General features: G+C 43.4%; 1 protein-coding gene across 2 annotated transcripts in view; it reads right to left on the bottom strand.

The window, feature by feature from the left end:
• Positions 1-18,329, bottom strand: part of LOC126337020 (pseudouridylate synthase RPUSD2-like) — a 1,306,240-nt gene that overhangs the window by 1,080,815 nt on the left and 207,096 nt on the right. The gene's annotated exons all lie outside the window — the stretch shown is intronic.

Below are 18,329 nucleotides of genomic sequence, written 5' to 3'. Positions count from 1 at the left end.
CGCAGACTCCTTAGTCTCCCGCAGACTCCTTAGTCTCCCGTTGTACAGGCAAACGATAAAAAAAAAAATAAAGCGTCTTATTGGTTCAAATGGTTCTGAGCACTATGGGACTTAACATCTGTGATTATCAGTCCCCTAGAACTTAGACCTACTTAAACCTAACTAACCTAAGGACTTCACACACATCCATGCCCGAGGCAGGATTCGAACCTGCGACCGTAGCGGTCACACGGTTCCAGACTGAAGCGCCTAGAACCGCACGGCCACACCGGCGGGCCAAAGCGTCTTATTCTTGTGTTTTTAGTGTGCTGTTTCCCAATATGATAACAGAAAGAGCTGTGCCATTTAACAAAAATTTTACGATTAGCACTCAATAAGTAACAGTTCAATTTAATTGTATTTATTTCATATACTTCTTAAAATAATAATAATAAGGTAGAGTTCAAAGTTCGATGGCTGGAGTCGCAGTGCTTAGTACATATCGTAACTAATATAACAAGTTCGTTAGTTCACCTTCTTTATGTGCAAGAAACTCGTGGATACGAATAAATTTAGCCAGCATCTCGTGGTCGTGCGGTAGCGTTCTCACTTCCCACGCTCGGGTTCCCGGGTTCGATTCCCGGCGGGGTCAGGGATTTTCTCTGCCTCGTGATGGCTGGGTGTTGTGTGATGTCCTTAGGTTAGTTAGGTTTAAGTAGTTCTAAGTTCTAGGGGACTGATCACCATAGATGTTAAGTCCCATAGTGCTCAGAGCCATTTGAACCATTTTCTCGAACGAATAAATTTGTATTACCGCCTCTATACCAGTACATTGAGTTTTGCCGGTGAAACAGTTTCTGAAAGCCTTACCCAAAAATGCAGAAAATTTCAAGTATTCTGAGAGAGTTTCCTCATCTGTCTGAAGCGAAACTGATAGAAGGCCTATTGCTTCAATCTAACATTCTCCATGTGTATTATCTTTTTTCAACGTTGTACTCTAGTAGCGTATCCTCTTTGATGTCGATAGGCGTTTTAACGCTCATTCTTTCCGCGTTCCATGCGTGAATCGGACGGGAAGAAGACCTTGTTACTGATATGAGGTACCTCTGCCATGCACATCGCTGTGATGATAGATGTACATATGGGTGACGTCCTAGTAAACCGAAAACCAGTTGAATAAATACGTCAATGCTGTAAAGCATCCATATTTTTGAGATTCTGATTTATAAATAATGAACAGAAGTTTTCCTGTTTACACTTCATAAAAATCGTAGTGCTTAAAGAAAACAGAAATATTTTTCATTAAAATTAAACGTGTTTTAATAATTTTCTTGTTTACAGCGAAGTCACAATGTGTCAAAACTGTGCGTGATAGGAAAATAAAAAAGAAAGGTCATATATGCATTCAGTGCCAAAATCCCCACAAGAATAAGCTCTAATCTAACAAAACGTAATTAATTTTTTTTCATTGTGTTCTGTTGTCGTAACAAGAGAAGATGATGTTTCTTCATCTGCAATTGAAACTACGCGTCAGTTCCAGTTCGCGTCTCAAAGCTTGACGCACGAATTCACTCAGCCTCGTTTCAAGCTGACAGTCACCTCACCTCAGGACAGATATTTTGCGGTGCGTGATACGCTTTCGTCGACAGCCTCTGCGGTTTACAGGCCGATAACGACATAACCAACATCGCTAATTCAATTTCACTGCCGCGCACAAGACAAACCGCATCTGGCTTGGTGTTACCACTGCAGTCCATCTTCTGTACCCTTCATCTTTTCAAAATTTAGAACTCCAATTTTGCAGTTATAAAATGCTTACTGATACTGAGCAGTTTTGAAACTCACACCACATGTTCAGTTCGAGTTTATCAGGAATTTTCTCTGACATCGGTTCGGTATTCACCAACATAGAGCTACATCATTTGGTGTTACCCCACATCGAAAACGAGTATCTTCAGTTGTCTTGACGGTGGCTTGGTATGGGAGCCAACTACTACGTGTGCAACGAAGAAAACGAATACCATTTCCTGCCAGATTAGCAAAATAATTATATGTCCATTTACGAGAGAAACATCCCCCACTATGCCATTGTTCTTTACTGTGTGACAAGGGTATAAGATCAGCGTAGTAAAACTGCAAAAACTTTGACGCTTTCGCCAAGTTCCGTAAGCTATACCTGGTAACTAGGTTCGTTTGCCTGCAGACGAAGTTAATGTCGTTGTTACTAACGCCTATTTTTAGAACGTTCAATATATACTTCTTCCAAAAAGTGAAAGCAAAGTAAAATAGTTCAGAGAGCTGAAAACCACCGGTGATACGTATATTTCTGGAAACAGTGAAGAACTCTAAGTTGAACGACATTTCTGGTTTGCGATAAAGACGAAGATAAATACAGCAAGTAAGCGAATGTCAGTGCATTTAACTTCACACGATAATCTTGGAACAATAATGAACATTTATGAAGTGAAAGATCTACGTACTATAAATTTCAAGTTGTAAGACACGACCGAAAAAGATTATGAACGAGCGGAAACTTCTTACATAACTGCGATGTGACAAAGACTTATAAACGCTTGTGACTGTGACCTAGATGTAGATCTACGTGAAGCCTTCTCTTTTCTGGAATAGGTGAAGACGACTTTCAAAAAGATAGCGCAGTAGAAAAATATGCTAAAAGTCAGTTTTCGGTCGAGTAATGGAGAACTGCAAGAGTTACCTGAATGGCTAATAGCATTCTGTAATTTTAGGACAATGCCTCCTCCACTACAGCTACAGTAACTGTCTGACCTGATGTCTCATTTCATTACTACTTAAGTACTCGTACTCACATGCTGTGGAAGTACCTCAATTATGGTAACATTTGGGAAACATTTTACGAATTGGACACACAGTTGGTAGTTCTGTCCTCACGTTGCGCTCTGAAAAAATTCCGTTTAATGTAATTCTTTCACACTATTGTCAAGGCAGGAAAAAAAGGCAACAAGCAGTTAAAATATCCTCAAGCAGAAAGTAGGTACAAAGACGAGGGCTGCTAGAAATCCTTGGGTAACAGAAGAAATATTGAATTTAATTGATGAAAGGAGAAAATATAAAAATGCAGTAAATGAAGCAGGCAAAAAGGAATACAAACGTCTCAAAAATGAGATCGACAGGAAGTGCAAAATGGCTAAACAGGGATGGCTAGAGGACAAATGTAAGGATGTAGAAGCTTATCTCACTAGGGGTAAGATAGATACTGCCTACAGGAAAATTAAAGAGACCTTTGGAGAGAAGAGAACCACGTGTATGAATATCAAGAGCTCAGATGGCAGCCCAGTTCTAAGCAAAGAAGGGAAGGCAGAAAGGTGGAAGGAGTATATAGAAGGTTTATACAAGGGCGATGTACTTGAGGACAATATTATGGAAATAGAAGAGGATGTAGATGAAGACGAAATGGGAGATACGATACTGCGTGAAGAGTTTGACAGAGCACTGAAAGACCTGAGTCGAAACAAGGCCCCCGGAGTAGACAACATTCCATTAGAACTACTTACGGCCTTGGGAGAGCCAGTCATGACAAAACTCTACCAGCTGGTGAGCAAGATGTATGAGACAGGCGAAATACCCTCAGACTTCAAGAAGAATATAATAATTCCAATCCCAAAGAAAGCAGGTGCTGACAGATGTGAAAATTACCGAACTATCAGTTTAATAAGCCACGGCTGCAAAATACTAACGCGAATTCTTTACAGACGAATGGAAAAACTGGTAGATGCAGACCTTGGGGAGGATCAGTTTGGATTCCGTCGAAATGTTGGAACACGTGAGGCAATACCGACCTTACGACTTATCTTAGAAGAAAGATTAAGAAAAGGCAAACCTACGTTTCTAGCATTTGTAGACTTAGAGAAAGCTTTTGACAATGTTGACTGGAATACTCTTTTTCAAATTCTAAAGGTGGCAGGGGTAAAATACAGGGAGCGAAAGGCTATTTATAATTTGTACAGAAACCAGATGGCAGTAATAAGAGTCGAGGGGCATGAAAGGGAAGCAGTGGTTGGGAAAGGAGTGAGACAGGGTTGTAGCCTCTCCCCGATGTTATTCAATCTGTATATTGAGCAAGCAGTAAAGGAAACAAAAGAAAAATTTGGAGTAGGTATTAAAATTCATGGAGACGAATTAAAAACTTTGAGGTTCGCCGATGACATTGTAATTCTGTCAGAGACGGCAAAGGACTTGGAAGAGCAGTTGAACGGAATGGACAGTGTCTTGAAAGGAGGATATAAGATGAACATTAACAAAAGCAAAACGAGGATAATGGAATGTAGTCAAATTAAATCGGGTGATGCTGAGGGAATTAGATTAGGAAATGAGACACTTAAAGTAGTAAAGGAGTTTTGCTATTTAGGAAGTAAAATAACTGATGATGGTCGAAGTAGAGAGGATATAAAATGTAGACTGGCAATGGCAAGGAAAGCGTTTCTGAAGAAGAGAAATTTGTTAACATCGAATATAGATTTATGTATCAGGAAGTCGTTTCTGAAAGTATTTGTTTGGAGTGTAGCCATGTATGGAAGTGAAACATTGGCGATAACTAGTTTGGACAAGAAGAGAATAGAAGCTTTCGAAATGTGGTGCTACAGAAGAATACTGAAGATAAGGTGGATAGATCACGTAACTAATGAGGAGGTATTGAATAGGATTGGGGAGAAGAGAAGTTTGTGGCACAACTTGACTAGAAGAAGGGATCGGTTGGTAGGACATGTTTTGAGGCATCAAGGGATCACAAATTTAGCATTGGAGGGCAGCGTGGAGGGTAAAAATCGTAGAGGGAGACCGAGAGATGAGTACACTAAGCAGATTCAGAAGGATGTAGGTTGCAGTAGGTACTGGGAGATGAAGCAGCTTGCACAGGATAGAGTAGCATGGAGAGCTGCATCAAACCAGTCTCAGGACTGAAGACAACAACAACAACAAGCAGAACATAGGCAAGAACAAACAGTCCTGGCCACTTAAAAAGATTAGCAGATATATTTGTACGCCCAGCCTCTCTAATGAGAAACTATGTACGTGCAGCGGTGAGGAGGGTGAACGGACGAAGGGCGGGGGGCGGGGGACGAGGGAGTAGAGGAAGCCCTCCTGTGTCTCAGACGAAATGTTGCGGCAAAGGTGACAAGTTCGTTGATAATGCTGTTGACTCACGAAAGGGTCGTCGCTTGATGATTATAACGCAATGCAAAAAGACTTAAACATTTTCTCCACTTCGGTACAAAATCGAAGTTCACTTTAAATGAGGATAAAAATAAGATAATACCCACAAACAATAGAAAGTACCCTGTTTTATCAGATTACATCTTTAGTTGTAACCCTCTTGGTGCCTGTCACGTTGTTTAAATGCCGACGAGTAATCTCGTGAAGTCACTCGAAAAGGGATGAACATCTTAAATTAGTATGTAGTAGGTAAGGAGAATGTAAAATTTAGATCTTTGTGGGAAACTGTCATGTACCGGTACTCGAAAGCACACAAAACACGCCAGTACGACCTGTTATATTGATACGCAGTATGCAGCCATTAACTAGCTGTTTTCACAGCAGAGGTCGAAGGAATTCAGAGACGCTGTTGTACGATAGTAATAAGTAATTATGTTTCATACGAAAATGTAACATAAATGATAAAGGACCCTTAAATATCAGAAAGAAAGGGAAAATTTAGAGACTCGGTATAACAAAGCAGTCTGGACAACGAATCTTCTGTCTCCATCGTGTACCTCGTGTAGCAATCACGAGAATATGAGCTCCATACGAGAATGCAACAAGAAAGACGGTAATTAACACTACATTACAGTGTCCTGTGCCACCTTCTGTACACTGACTAAAGGAATACACAAATATTACGAAGCCTTTGGAAAACAAAAACATTTATAATGACCAATATGGACTTCGCAAACAAAATCGCATGAAACGCATCTCGCAGTGTTCGTTCACGAGATCCGGAGCGCCGTAGGTAACGGCGTTCAAATTAATGCCACTTTGCTTGTCTTATGGAAAACTTCTGACACATTTCCGCATTGTCGCTTAGTAAACTAAATATGGTTCAAATGGCTCTGAGCACTATGGGACTTAACTTCTGAGGTCATCAGTCCCCTAGAACTTAGAACTACTTAAACCTAACTAACCTAAGGACATCACACACATCCATGCCCGAGGCACGATTCGAACCTGCGGCCGTAGCGGAAACTAAATATGAGCTTAAGTGTTATCGGACTAGCTTTGTGACCGGATTAGAGACATAATGTGTGAATGTAGACTTTTCCGGCGTATACAACTGATGAAAATGTGTCAGTTCTTGAAAAAGGGGAGAGGAGATCCTAAGACCTAAATGTAACTTAGGCAGTACCACAATTTAGTGTTACAGGAACGTTGGCGGCCACGATTTGTGTGTAAATTATGTGGTAGCAAACGTCATAAGCTTTGTAGAGTTGTTCGAGGACAACACCACTGTATGTAGGACAGTTGCATCGCCAGAACACTGCAGAGGTTCAATGATTTGTGCAACGTGTGGCAGTTGACCATGAATTTAAAAATACATTTACCGTACTGTCTGTAAATCGGTGGAAACTCTTTGTGACCGGATTCGAGACATAATGTGTGAATGTAGACTCTCCGGCGTATACTACTGATGGAAATGTGTCAGTTCTTGAAAAAGGGGAGAGGAGATCCTAAGACCTAAATGTAACTTAGGCAGTACCACAATTCAGTGTTACAGGAACGTTGGCGGCCACGACTTGTGTGTAAATTCTGTGGTAGCAAACGTCATAAGCTCTGTGGAGTTGTTCGAGGACAACACCACTGTATGTAGGACAGTTGCATCGCCAGAACACTGCAGAGGTTCGACGATTTGTGCAACGTGTGGCAGTTGACCATGAACTTAAAAATACATTTACCGTACTGTCCGTAAATAGGTGGAAACATCGGTTACTACTCAATTACACTATTGGCTACAAAACCAAAGTCCGGAGCGACCACATAAAATCAGTTGCACGAAAAGCAGTTTCAGGCTGAGATAGTTTGAAAAAATACGAAGGATCTGTAATTCTTTTAGGAAATAGTGGCCTATAAAACACTCAATCAACGGATTACTCGTCAGTGTGGAGCCATTCCGAGATAGGATTAACAGAGGACATATAAAGCCTCAGAAGAGCAATGCGTCTCATCAAGGGTTATTTTAGAAAGAACAAGAGCTTTGCGCAGTGCTAAACGACCTACAGTGGCAGACGCTACAAGAGAAGCGTTGTACATCACTGAAATATGTACTGTTGAAATTCTGAGAGCGTGCTTTCCAAGTAGATTCGGGAACCATATTACTACCATCCATGTGTGTCTCTCGAAACAACCAGGATGCGAAAAATCTGAGAAAATGAAACACTTACGATGACGTAACGACAGCCGTTCCCCCCCCCCCCCCCCCCCAGCACCATCCGCGAATGGAGCAGGAGGGGAGGAAATGATTGCGGTAACCACAAGTGTCCTCCAACATGCACCATAAGGTGGTTTGCGGAGTACAGATGTAGATGTTTTTGAAATGTAGCAAGAAGTGCAGTTCAAACCACAGAATGTGTAGAGCTATGATAACTTGTACTCCAGAAGTTGCTCAGTACATCGACAACTGTGCTCTGCAAGCCACCTTACGCTCTGTGGCGAAGGGAACTTCCGGTACCACTAACTGGTCCCCCTTACCTGTTCCATCCCCGAATGATCCGCGGGAAGAATTATTGTTGTTGCTAGAGCTCCTTATTTCTCCGATTTTCTCGTTGCGGTCTTTTCGCGAGATGCATGTGGGAAGAAGTACTAATATGTTTCCCGACCCTTCCCGGAACGTCCTCTCTCTGAATTTCAACAGCACATCTCTTCGTGATGCATAACGCCCCTGTTAAAGTGCCTGCCACTGGGGTCTCTTGAGCAGCTCCGTAGCGCTGTCGCGCCGACTAAACGATCACGGGACGAAACGCGTCACTCTCCGCTGGATCTTCTCTATCCTTTCTATTAATGCACCACGGTAAAAAAAATCACTCTTTCCTCTGCTTACGCCTTATACATTCAGTTGCTAAATTGATACTGAAGATGCAATCGTACGAGCTTGAGGGTCCTGAAAAGCACTCTTCGGATGGAACGAGAGGTCGGTCAAGCCAGTTCGGTCTTATCTAACACCAAAACTCGGAATAATACATTCGAAAACTTAACAGGAACCGGCTGGGATGTCATTGCAACAGTCGTCAGATGATTAGGTTTAGATGTTTCATACTCATGCACGAAAGAAATTACTTTCAGAATCTTCCTATGTGACATCCATTTTACATGGAATTTGTTTTGTGTTGTCATCCACTTTAGGTCACTCCGGTCGCTATTCCAAGATATAAGGGGTGATCAAAAAGTTTCCTTCTGACGGAGTCGTCGCAGCGCTTACGCAACGTAGCACGGGTCTATAAGCAACGACATGCAGGCAAGGGATTAGTGTGGCGTTCGTGTCTTTTCGATGTGCGTCCTGTAAATGCAGCAGTAAGGTAAACTATGGTGACGTTATTTTTCAAATAGCTGTTACTCTTTTTCTTGGCTTTCGAAGGACAAACACCAGTAGATATCCATCGGAGAATGAAGAATGTGTGAAGGACACCGTTGTGAAAAACTTTGGCATGGGGCGCTGCTGCTGCTTCATGATAATGCACTTCCTCATATCGCAAATGCCGTAATGCAGACGTTACGCCAACACAAGGGGCGGGGGGGGGGGGGGGGGGGGGGGAGTCTAGCACCCGCCCTATAGTCCTGATCTCTGCCAATGCGATTATCATACCTTCAGCTCCTTAAAAAAATATCTGTCGGACGAGGGAGTGCAGCAGGCAGTCACGGAATTCTCCACGCAGCAGGACACAGTGTTCTACCAAACGGGTATCTTCAATCTGGTACGTCAGCGGGATGATTGTCTCAGTGCTCACAGCGATTTTGTCTGATTGGCATAGCGATTCTGGACTGCACGGCCGCCGAACGGAAACACTTTTTGATCGTCCACTTATTTTTTGTGGCAGTTATTGTTCGCAATGATTTATTACCAATAATGTAAATGAATAGTACTGGTTTCATTTGTGACCTGGTAAAATCACTTCCGTTTGGCCATAACTGTACGTCCTTTGATTGCTCACCTAGGTTTAGATCGAACTAGAACTCACGAAATATTAGTTCAGTTTATTAGATTACTGAATAAAAGATTTGCTTAACTTTGACACACCTATTTCCCACAGTAGTACAACCGCCATTGACCGTGAAATGCCACCCGATGCACACGTAACAAACTGTTCTCTTGAGGTGCACCAGTTCGACACGTACAACAGTACAAGTCAAGTTCATCTGAACTCGGTCGGCCGGTGTGGCCGTGCGGTTCTGGGCGCTTCAGTCTGGTACCACATGACCGCTACGGTCGCAGGTTCGATTCCTGCCTCGGGCATGGATGTGTGTGATGTCCTTAGGTTAGTTAGGTTTAAGTAGTTCTAAGTTCTATGGCACTGATGACCACAGATGTTAAGTCCCATAGTGCTCAGAGCCATTTGAACCATCTGAACTCGTTCGTCCTTCACTATGTTGTTGACTCCTTCAGATGACGTCACGAACTGGGCTGAGCTCTTCAAGCTCGACATTATATTGACCTCAGCGTGAGGGCGCTGCTATGCTGAGAGCGAGTGCCTCCCACTGGTTGTTGCGCGTTACAGCGAGCCCTCGCTATGTCTGTGGTATCGATTCGCGAAGCCGACTCCGGCGTAGTTCAGCTATCTCTGGACAATATCCCAGGTTTCTTTGGCTATTTATGCACGGTACGTTGCTTTTATTTACGTTCACGCTCAACTGCAAATGTCTGCACTAATTATCAACCAACTACAGGTCTTCCTGGAATTCGCTAGTCTTCTGGCGTTGCTAATGTCGTAGAGACTACTGCATTATCTACGAACAGCCTCATGGAGTTCCACTCAATCACCCATAGTACATACGCTAAACAGTAACGGCCCAATGACACTTCCTTGGCGTACTCAGCAAATTACCTTAACATTTTGTTCCGTTACGAACAACGTATCGAATTCTGTCTTCAAGCAAGTGGTGCGTCCAGTCATAAATCTTGTCCGATACTAGGTACACTAGTATTTTATTGACTAAGCGACTGCGGTGAACTGTAACGAAGGCCTTCCTGAAGCCATGGAAGAGAGCTTCGACCTGGGCGCCACAGTGTGGAAGTGTGTTGCTGTGTCGACTATCTGCACCGTCCACACTTGACGGGCAGGTGCTGCCGACCGCCGCCACGGCATTAAGCAGTCAGAGGAGCGAGAGCGCGACCGGGGTGCGAGCAGCCCCCGCGAGATCCGGCAGGTGGCGCAAGGCCTGCTGGGAGTGGCGTTCCGTGTCGCCGCGCTGTCCCGCGCGCCCGACCGCCTGGCCACTGGCTCTACTGTCAGCGCCTCCTCAGCCCACCAAGACTTCTCGGCTTTCCCTTGTTCAAAACCGAGGTGCACTACCTGCACTTGCAAAACCTGAAAGCATACAAGCCACAATTTACCGGGAGGTTATGATTAAATTTTCCCTATTTATCACGTTTTAAGAAGGAAGCTAATTACCGCACGGTGGCAAACTTAGTAGCATTAGTGTCAAGGACATGGCGCAGAGAAATAATGCAGAATCAAGTCAACTGAGGTTGTGGCTTCGTAGCTATCAATGATTTTCTGCTGTACTCATAAACTTTTGATGTTGTTTAGGTACCACTATGATTAGAATCGCGAGAAGGACGTCAATAATCTGGCTGGGCTTCTGACTACGATTTCGGTTTAAATTCTAGCTCGCTTTATGACTGGTTCAAAAATGGTTCAAATGGCTCTGAGTACTATGGGACAACTTCTGAGGTCATCGGTCCCCTAGAACTTAGAACTACTTAAACCTAACTAACCTATGGACATCACACACATCCGTGGTGCCCGAGGCAGGATTCGAACCTGCGACCGCAGCGGTCGCGCGGTTCCAGACTGTAGCGCCTAGAACCGCTCGGCCACTCCGGCCAGCGTGTGACTGGTGGAATACCTCAGTGCAGGAGACAGCACACGGTTTATGTTGAGCCAGCGTTGTCTACTCCGGAGGAGAGTATTACATACTCCTAGTGTTTCCCGTTCCACTACTATGCAACTCCGCTGCTCCGGCGTCTCAATTGCGTTCCGATACATACGAATGTAAGTAATTAAATCGACAGGCTGTCATGGGCATCACGTTGGTCTCCCATAAACCAGATATTGACCTCGCTTATGGTATATTCAGGATACTGGATCCGACGTGTAAAGCATTTTTGACGCACTTGATGTACTTCATTAAAATATCGCTTCACCGTTTGAGTACAAGTGTTTCAACACCAGAGCGATTGGTTTGCACAACAAAATACCCATCTTCTTAGCTTACTCTCATCTTTCATCTTCCTTACGCGATGATTCCAGTGCGATAAGAACAAAGGAAGTACATAAATTATTTAAGGTAAAAGAAGTTTGAAGACATACTCGGCAGACGTATATCAGTTCACGATAAAACGTCCACACGAAAAGTTATATTTGGATTGCTCAAAAGTTGCTCTTTATAGCCGCAAAATGAATCTGTATTTTTCGTACCACTCATTGTAACAACACGTCAGGCTTCTCAAAAATATTACGGCGAAAACGTCTGTGTCTCTATAAATTCTACGAATTTTAAATGCTTTTCCATTCGCAGCTTTAATTTCTATTCATCTGCAGAACGCATCTGAAAGAATGTCTCCGGGAGTGTGGTGGGGAATGCGTAACAGTTCTGCCCCTCACTCCCTTCCGCTCAGCGTCTGCCTATGAACTGTGTTATCGGCTGTCCGAAAAATATTGCCTTTGAATGTCACCTTTGTTGTGCATCACTGTTCGCTGGTTATGGTCTCAGTTTTTTTTCTTTCCGTCATTTACAACTACACTGACAAAGGATAAAATACAAGTGAAACGTGAATGCAGATATCACATCCGCATTAAAAGTAAGAAACACAGGAAAAATATGTACCATTGGCGATGTTTTAACTGAGCAAAACGAAACGTGTATCGTAAGTAGCTGCATACACAGGACCAGTGTTCATATATTGTCGATACAGCATTGCTGATAAAACGCACACAAGCGGAGGATCTCGCCGACATTGCACTGATGATGTGAGACGATTTAATGTATTTAGGTTGCTCGAAGTACTTCAAGTCAGGGTCAGTTACAGTTTAACATTGTTGCAAATACACCGAACCCAGTTTACACGGCGAAATTTCACATATTCAATCCCTCAAAATGTGTCTAATTTAGTTTTGGACGCACAGGCTCGCGGTTAGTAAGCCGCCCAAGGTCATCAGATAAGTGTAATAGAATATTTCACTCTGACGTACAGTAGAATACACAACTTTCTCGAGTGACTCGCTGGTAGCGAATATAGACCTCTGGTTATTAGATGTACTAACTGTACTTTAATCAGCTAAGCACTGGCTACGGAGCCGGCTGGAGTTGTCGTGTGGTTCTAGGCGCTGCAGTCTGGAGCCGAGCGACCGCTACGGTCGCAGGTTCGAATCCGGCCTCGGGCATGAATGTGTGTGATGTCCTTAGGTTAGTTAGGTTTAATTAGTTCTAAGCTCTAGGCGACTGATGACCTCAGAAGTTAAGTCGCATAGTGCTCAGAGCCATTTGAACATTTGAACTGGCTACGGAAAAAAAGTTTTGAAAAAATAAGAGATGTTTTAGGGAAAGGGGATTTAAGAGAAGAAATTTGATATTATGGCAGGTCAGTTAGAATACAGAATATAGTTGGAGTTAATCCCAAATGTAAACAAGACACTGTAGTGATTGCATTTCTAGCAAACTAGGTGTGTAATATTTCTTCACAGGGTATCCGTGGAGATGCTATATGTGTTCCTGGGAGCTTGGAGCTTCACACATAAATGCCACGCAAATGAAGCAGCAGCTCGAAGTTACAGTTGTACCGGTAGTATCCAAGAGAAATAACATACTGTGATCTTTAACCCAGGAAAGTACAAACGTGGATTGACTGTTTCCCAGAGGAATTCCCGGGGGACTTCGTCGGAAAGCATGTCTGCATTGTTCATGTCAGAGAAAATATGACAGGACGCGGCCCGTCGTTATACAAACGCATCAACATAAAGTGGACAACCCTAGAAGGCACTGCGATATGACGGTTACCATCAAAACACACAACGAAAAATAATTTTTTGAGCCACTACACAGCCATAATAAATAGATTATTTCGTCTTTTATTTTCTAAGCGACAGACCGGTATTTTCAACGTTTAAAAATTACGGTACATAAATTAAAATATTTCAGATGAAATGGATAAAAATTTCAAATGAAAAAAGAGTAAAATGAACACAAATAAAAAAGTTAATACGATAATTAAAATGATTCAACAAAAGACCAGAAATGAAAACATGTTTAAACCAATTAACTGGATATAAATAATGTTCGGAATCTTTTAAATAAAGATGTACAAAAATTAAAAGAAAGGAGTTTGCAACCGGCAGGATTCGAGCCCAGATCCTTCAGATACCAGGAAAATAACTTAAATGCCAAACTACTTCGCAGTTTTAAATGGATCATAAATTCTGGACTTCTTTTTTGTTAATTATATGTAAACAGAGGTCCACCAGGCTGAAGGGCAGCACCGTGTGATACCTGGTACCCTAACAAACGACACCGTATAGGTGGTTTTAAAAAACAATCCCACCCTTGGGGACTTCCCCAAGTGAGCGTGATTCGCCGCGGGTAGGGTCCGCCTATCCACGAAGTGGCGCAAGGGAGCTGAGTAAGCGACATGAATGTAACAGAGACGATGACAGATGATTCCGCCAACAGCGACTAAGTACATCTAGTTTGCTGTATACTAACAATCAAGGACGCAATCCGGCTACTCCAAAATTTCTTCGGTATTTGACGAGTTCATTGCGCTAAGTGTGAAACAGCTTGGGTAACAATGTAAACTTAGTGGTGAAGTAAAGCTGTCACAGGGTTTGTACTTCACTAGGTGCGATTCTTCCCCAGCCAATCATAGGGGGACCGACAGTCTAGCGCGGACTCCCAACAAATGCGCAATTTTGCAGTTTATACATACTCATATCATACCAGAGGTAAAAGAACCCACGGGTGACTGAAAGGAGGTTTAAAAGCTCGAGCTTTACATTTTTAGTCTCACACTTTTTGTCACAGAATCAAAACTTACTGGCATCAACCTAGAGAAATGTTACTGGTAATTGTTGGCTATCTACTTATTACACCTGGTTAATTTTTATTAGTGCCAGTTTAAACTACGAGTAACTAGACACACTGCACGGTTCCGTGGAAGATACAAAACCATAGACAAGCACGAACTCGACTGAGATGAAGTACAGCAGACATGTTAGAAGAGCGAATGAAGAACGGCAAATCTACTTTTATAACATTTGTAGATTCCAGTACATATTTTGATAATGTTGATTGAAATACACTTTTTGAAGCTAGCAGGGATTAGATACAAAGTACGAAAGGCTGTTTAGAAACTTGTACAGAAACGAGACAGACAGCTGTTAGAACATTAAAGGGGAACAATAGTTGAGAATGTAGTGAGACAAGATTCTGGCCTATTCCCGAGATATAAAACCTGTGCGCTGCGAGCATCAAAGGTAACCAAAAAGAAAATTGGAAAGGAAATTAAAGTTGAGAGAGAAGAAGCAAAAAAAGTAGTTCAAAAGAAAAAAAACGTCTTTTGCACGATAAGTTTTTTATTTAACTTGTGCACGCAAACCTGTTTCGCCTTACTTAGCAATGCTTCTTCTAGGGGTGTCAATTCGGCGTGCTAATACACCACCTGTAAGCGAAATAGCTATCTCTGATGAGGCTAACTGGTTCAAAGCTTGCACTTTTCCTTGTGGTCACTCTCTTTTCGAAATATAGCACCGTAATTGCCATTTTTCGCATATGTGCGTGTTAAAAAAATTAAGGTTTGCCGATGGCATTGAAATTCTGTCAGATACAGGAAAAGGCATAGAAGATCAGTTGAAAAGAGGTAAAAGATGAATATCAACAAAAACAAAACAAAGGTAATTGAATTTAGTCGGCGATACTGTGGTTCAAAATGGCTCTGAGCACTATGGGACTCAACTGCTGTGGTCATTAGTCCCCTAGAACTTAGAACTACTTAAACCTAACTAACCTAAGGACATCACACACATCCATGCCCGAGGCAGGATTCGAACCTGCGGCCGTAGCAGCGATACTGTGGGAATTGGATTAAGAAATGTAATAAAAGTAGTTGTTGAGTTTTGAATGTGGGAAGCAAAATAAATGACAATGGCAGATGTAAAGAGCACATAAAAGGCAGACTCGCAATAGCACGGAAAGCTTTTCTGTAAAAGAGAATATTTTTAACATCCAATATAAATGTAAGTATGTTGGGATGGAAGTGAAGCATGAATGATAAACAATATTGACAAGAAGAGGACAGAAGCTTTTGAAATGTGTCCAACAGAAAAACGCTGAAGAGTAGATGGGTAGAATGTATAACTAGTTGAAGAGTTACAAAAGCCAATAAAGGAGAAGTGAAATCTGTGGTATAATTTGACTAACAAAACAATTGATTGATATGGATCTTCCTGAGACAGCAAAGAATTGTCATTTCAGTGGTGGCGGGTAGTGTGGGGCTTAAAAATTGCAGAGGTAGAAAAGCTGGCTACAGTAAGGAGGTTAAAGTGCACGTGGGTTGCCGTAGTTATGCAGAGACGAAGAGGTTTGCACAGGATAGACAGGCGTGGAGAGCGGCGGTAACACGTTTCCTAATGGTTAACGCCGCGCACCGCACTACCACCACTTCGATTCGGTTCTAAGATACTTTAGCTGGGGACTGCGCAGAGTCGTCGTCGTCCTCTAGAAAGTATGCTTATCCTCGACAGACGGGCGCCCACAAATCGCATCCTGGATTAAGAGGCAAGTTTAAAAGTTTCCTTCAGTCCGCAATTTAACTTAGTACTCTCGAGTTGCCGGCTCGTCTTCCAGAGGGAGCGGATAAAAAGAAGCGGCTGGTGGAAGGAGCAGCGGAGCGGGAAGTTGTGTGACCGTGGGGCAGGACCAGCTGTCGGGGGGACGGAGGGGAAGGGAGCGCCGTGTGTGCAGCGCGTTGTCAGCCCAAAGTCAACTCCCAGCAGTCACCGGGCTCTGGTGCCCGCCGCCCAGGGCTCGTACCAACACTACGAGTAGCTCCTCTGTCCGAGAATCTTTCCTCGTGAACTTCGTGTCACTCGCCACAGGGGAAATTAAAGGCTCCATGCAGCGCACCCAAATGACGTAAAAACACAGACATGTGGAGTGGTTCGAGGAACACAGTGGCGAGTTCCAATTGATGTGCTGGCACCTTAGCTCGCCAGATCTGAAACCGATCGAACACATCTCGGATGTGATTGAACGTGGCGTCAGAGTTCATCGCCCCCTCCACGGAATTGATGGGAATTAGGTGACTTTGTGTGTGTGTGTGTGTGTGTGTGTGTGTGTGTGTGTGTGTAAACTCCCTCCCCTGACCGACCAAGGCCTCATTGTTTCCATGCCACGACGCGTAGCCGCTGTTATCCATGCCAAAGGAGGACATACCGGCTAGTAGGTAGATGGTCATAATGTTGTCACTGATCAGTATACAGTCTGACTACAATTACTTGATAGGAGCGCCGTGTGTGCAGCGCGTTGTCAGCCCAAAGTCAACTCCCAGCAGTCACCGGGCTCTGGTGCCCGCCGCCCAGGGCTCGTACCAACACTACGAGTAGCTCCTCTGTCCGAGAATCTTTCCTCGTGAACTTCGTGTCACTCGCCACAGGGGAAATTAAAGGCTCCATGCAGCGCACCCAAATGACGTAAAAACACAGACATGTGGAGTGGTTCGAGGAACACAGTGGCGAGTTCCAATTGATGTGCTGGCACCTTAGCTCGCCAGATCTGAAACCGATCGAACACATCTCGGATGTGATTGAACGTGGCGTCAGAGTTCATCGCCCCCTCCACGGAATTGATGGGAATTAGGTGACTTTGTGTGTGTGTGTGTGTGTGTGTGTGTGTGTGTGTGTGTGTAAACTCCCTCCCCTGACCGACCAAGGCCTCATTGTTTCCATGCCACGACGCGTAGCCGCTGTTATCCATGCCAAAGGAGGACATACCGGCTAGTAGGTAGATGGTCATAATGTTGTCACTGATCAGTATACAGTCTGACTACAATTACTTGATAGTTTACACTCACGCGTTGTAGTTGGTTTCCTCCAATCAGAGCGCTCAACGCCACGCCCGAACCGTTCGCCGTTGCCAAACTGCCACAACAATTAGTTCACTTCCAGTTCCTTGGCCGGCTTCCTTTACGATGCCATCGAAATTCACACGGCTCTAACCAAACACTACTTGAGCCTTCCACACAAGACGCGATTCAGCGTCATTTATAGATTTATTATTATCACAGAGATCGGCTTACATCAGAAAAGCTTCACACGATGTTGCACGAAGCCGAATATTTGAAGGCTGTCAAATAATCATTGCGACTGAGACCCCAGATTCATAAAGACAACAGCCATTCGCATTGTAATGGCATAGTGTAGTGGTCAGCGTGTAAACCTGACGTGCGGAATGTTGAAGGCTCTAATATCGTCAAATGTAGAGAATTTTTTCAATTTTTCTAAATATAATCAAAATACTATCATTTTATTCAATTAATTGGTTTAAATTTATTTTTTATTTCTGATACTTTGAGTCGTCATTTTCATCATCGTACTGACTGTTTCATTTGCCCTTATTTTTCTTCCTATCATTCCTTTTCCGTTTAGAATCTGCGTATGTCGCCTATAGCCTGCAACCAAGTGTGCGAACAAGGACTGCTCATCGTTTGGTAACGCTGCATCCTGTGTAGCCAGACAGCTTCAGGTAACCAACGACAGGGAGAAATTACACTTTGCTTTTACTGCTAAAATTGAAATTTTGGTACGCAAACAAACGTATCATGAAATTTTTCTGTCTTGAGCTTGCTCGTGAAGGTTAGCCTTAAAACGCCGTGAGCAAAGCGATCGTGATTTAGTTCTGCCGGAGATTGTTGACCGCCGTTTTCTGGACGCATTGCACATCACGAGGTTGTGGTTTGGTTTGTACATGAGATTAAATTCAAGGTTAGAAAACGCATCGTCTGCTGCAGTTGAGTCACACGCATTAACTGCATTTGCGAAGTGATACAACGTGCTTGTGCGTGCTTATAACCGAGCGGTAGCTGACAACGGATGTGGCAAAACTGGTAGCGGCCAGTG

Source organism: Schistocerca gregaria, chromosome 2 (assembly GCF_023897955.1).
Source record: "Schistocerca gregaria isolate iqSchGreg1 chromosome 2, iqSchGreg1.2, whole genome shotgun sequence".
Taxonomy (NCBI): Eukaryota; Metazoa; Arthropoda; class Insecta; order Orthoptera; family Acrididae; genus Schistocerca; species Schistocerca gregaria.
This window is presented reverse-complemented; position numbering and strand designations above follow the sequence as displayed.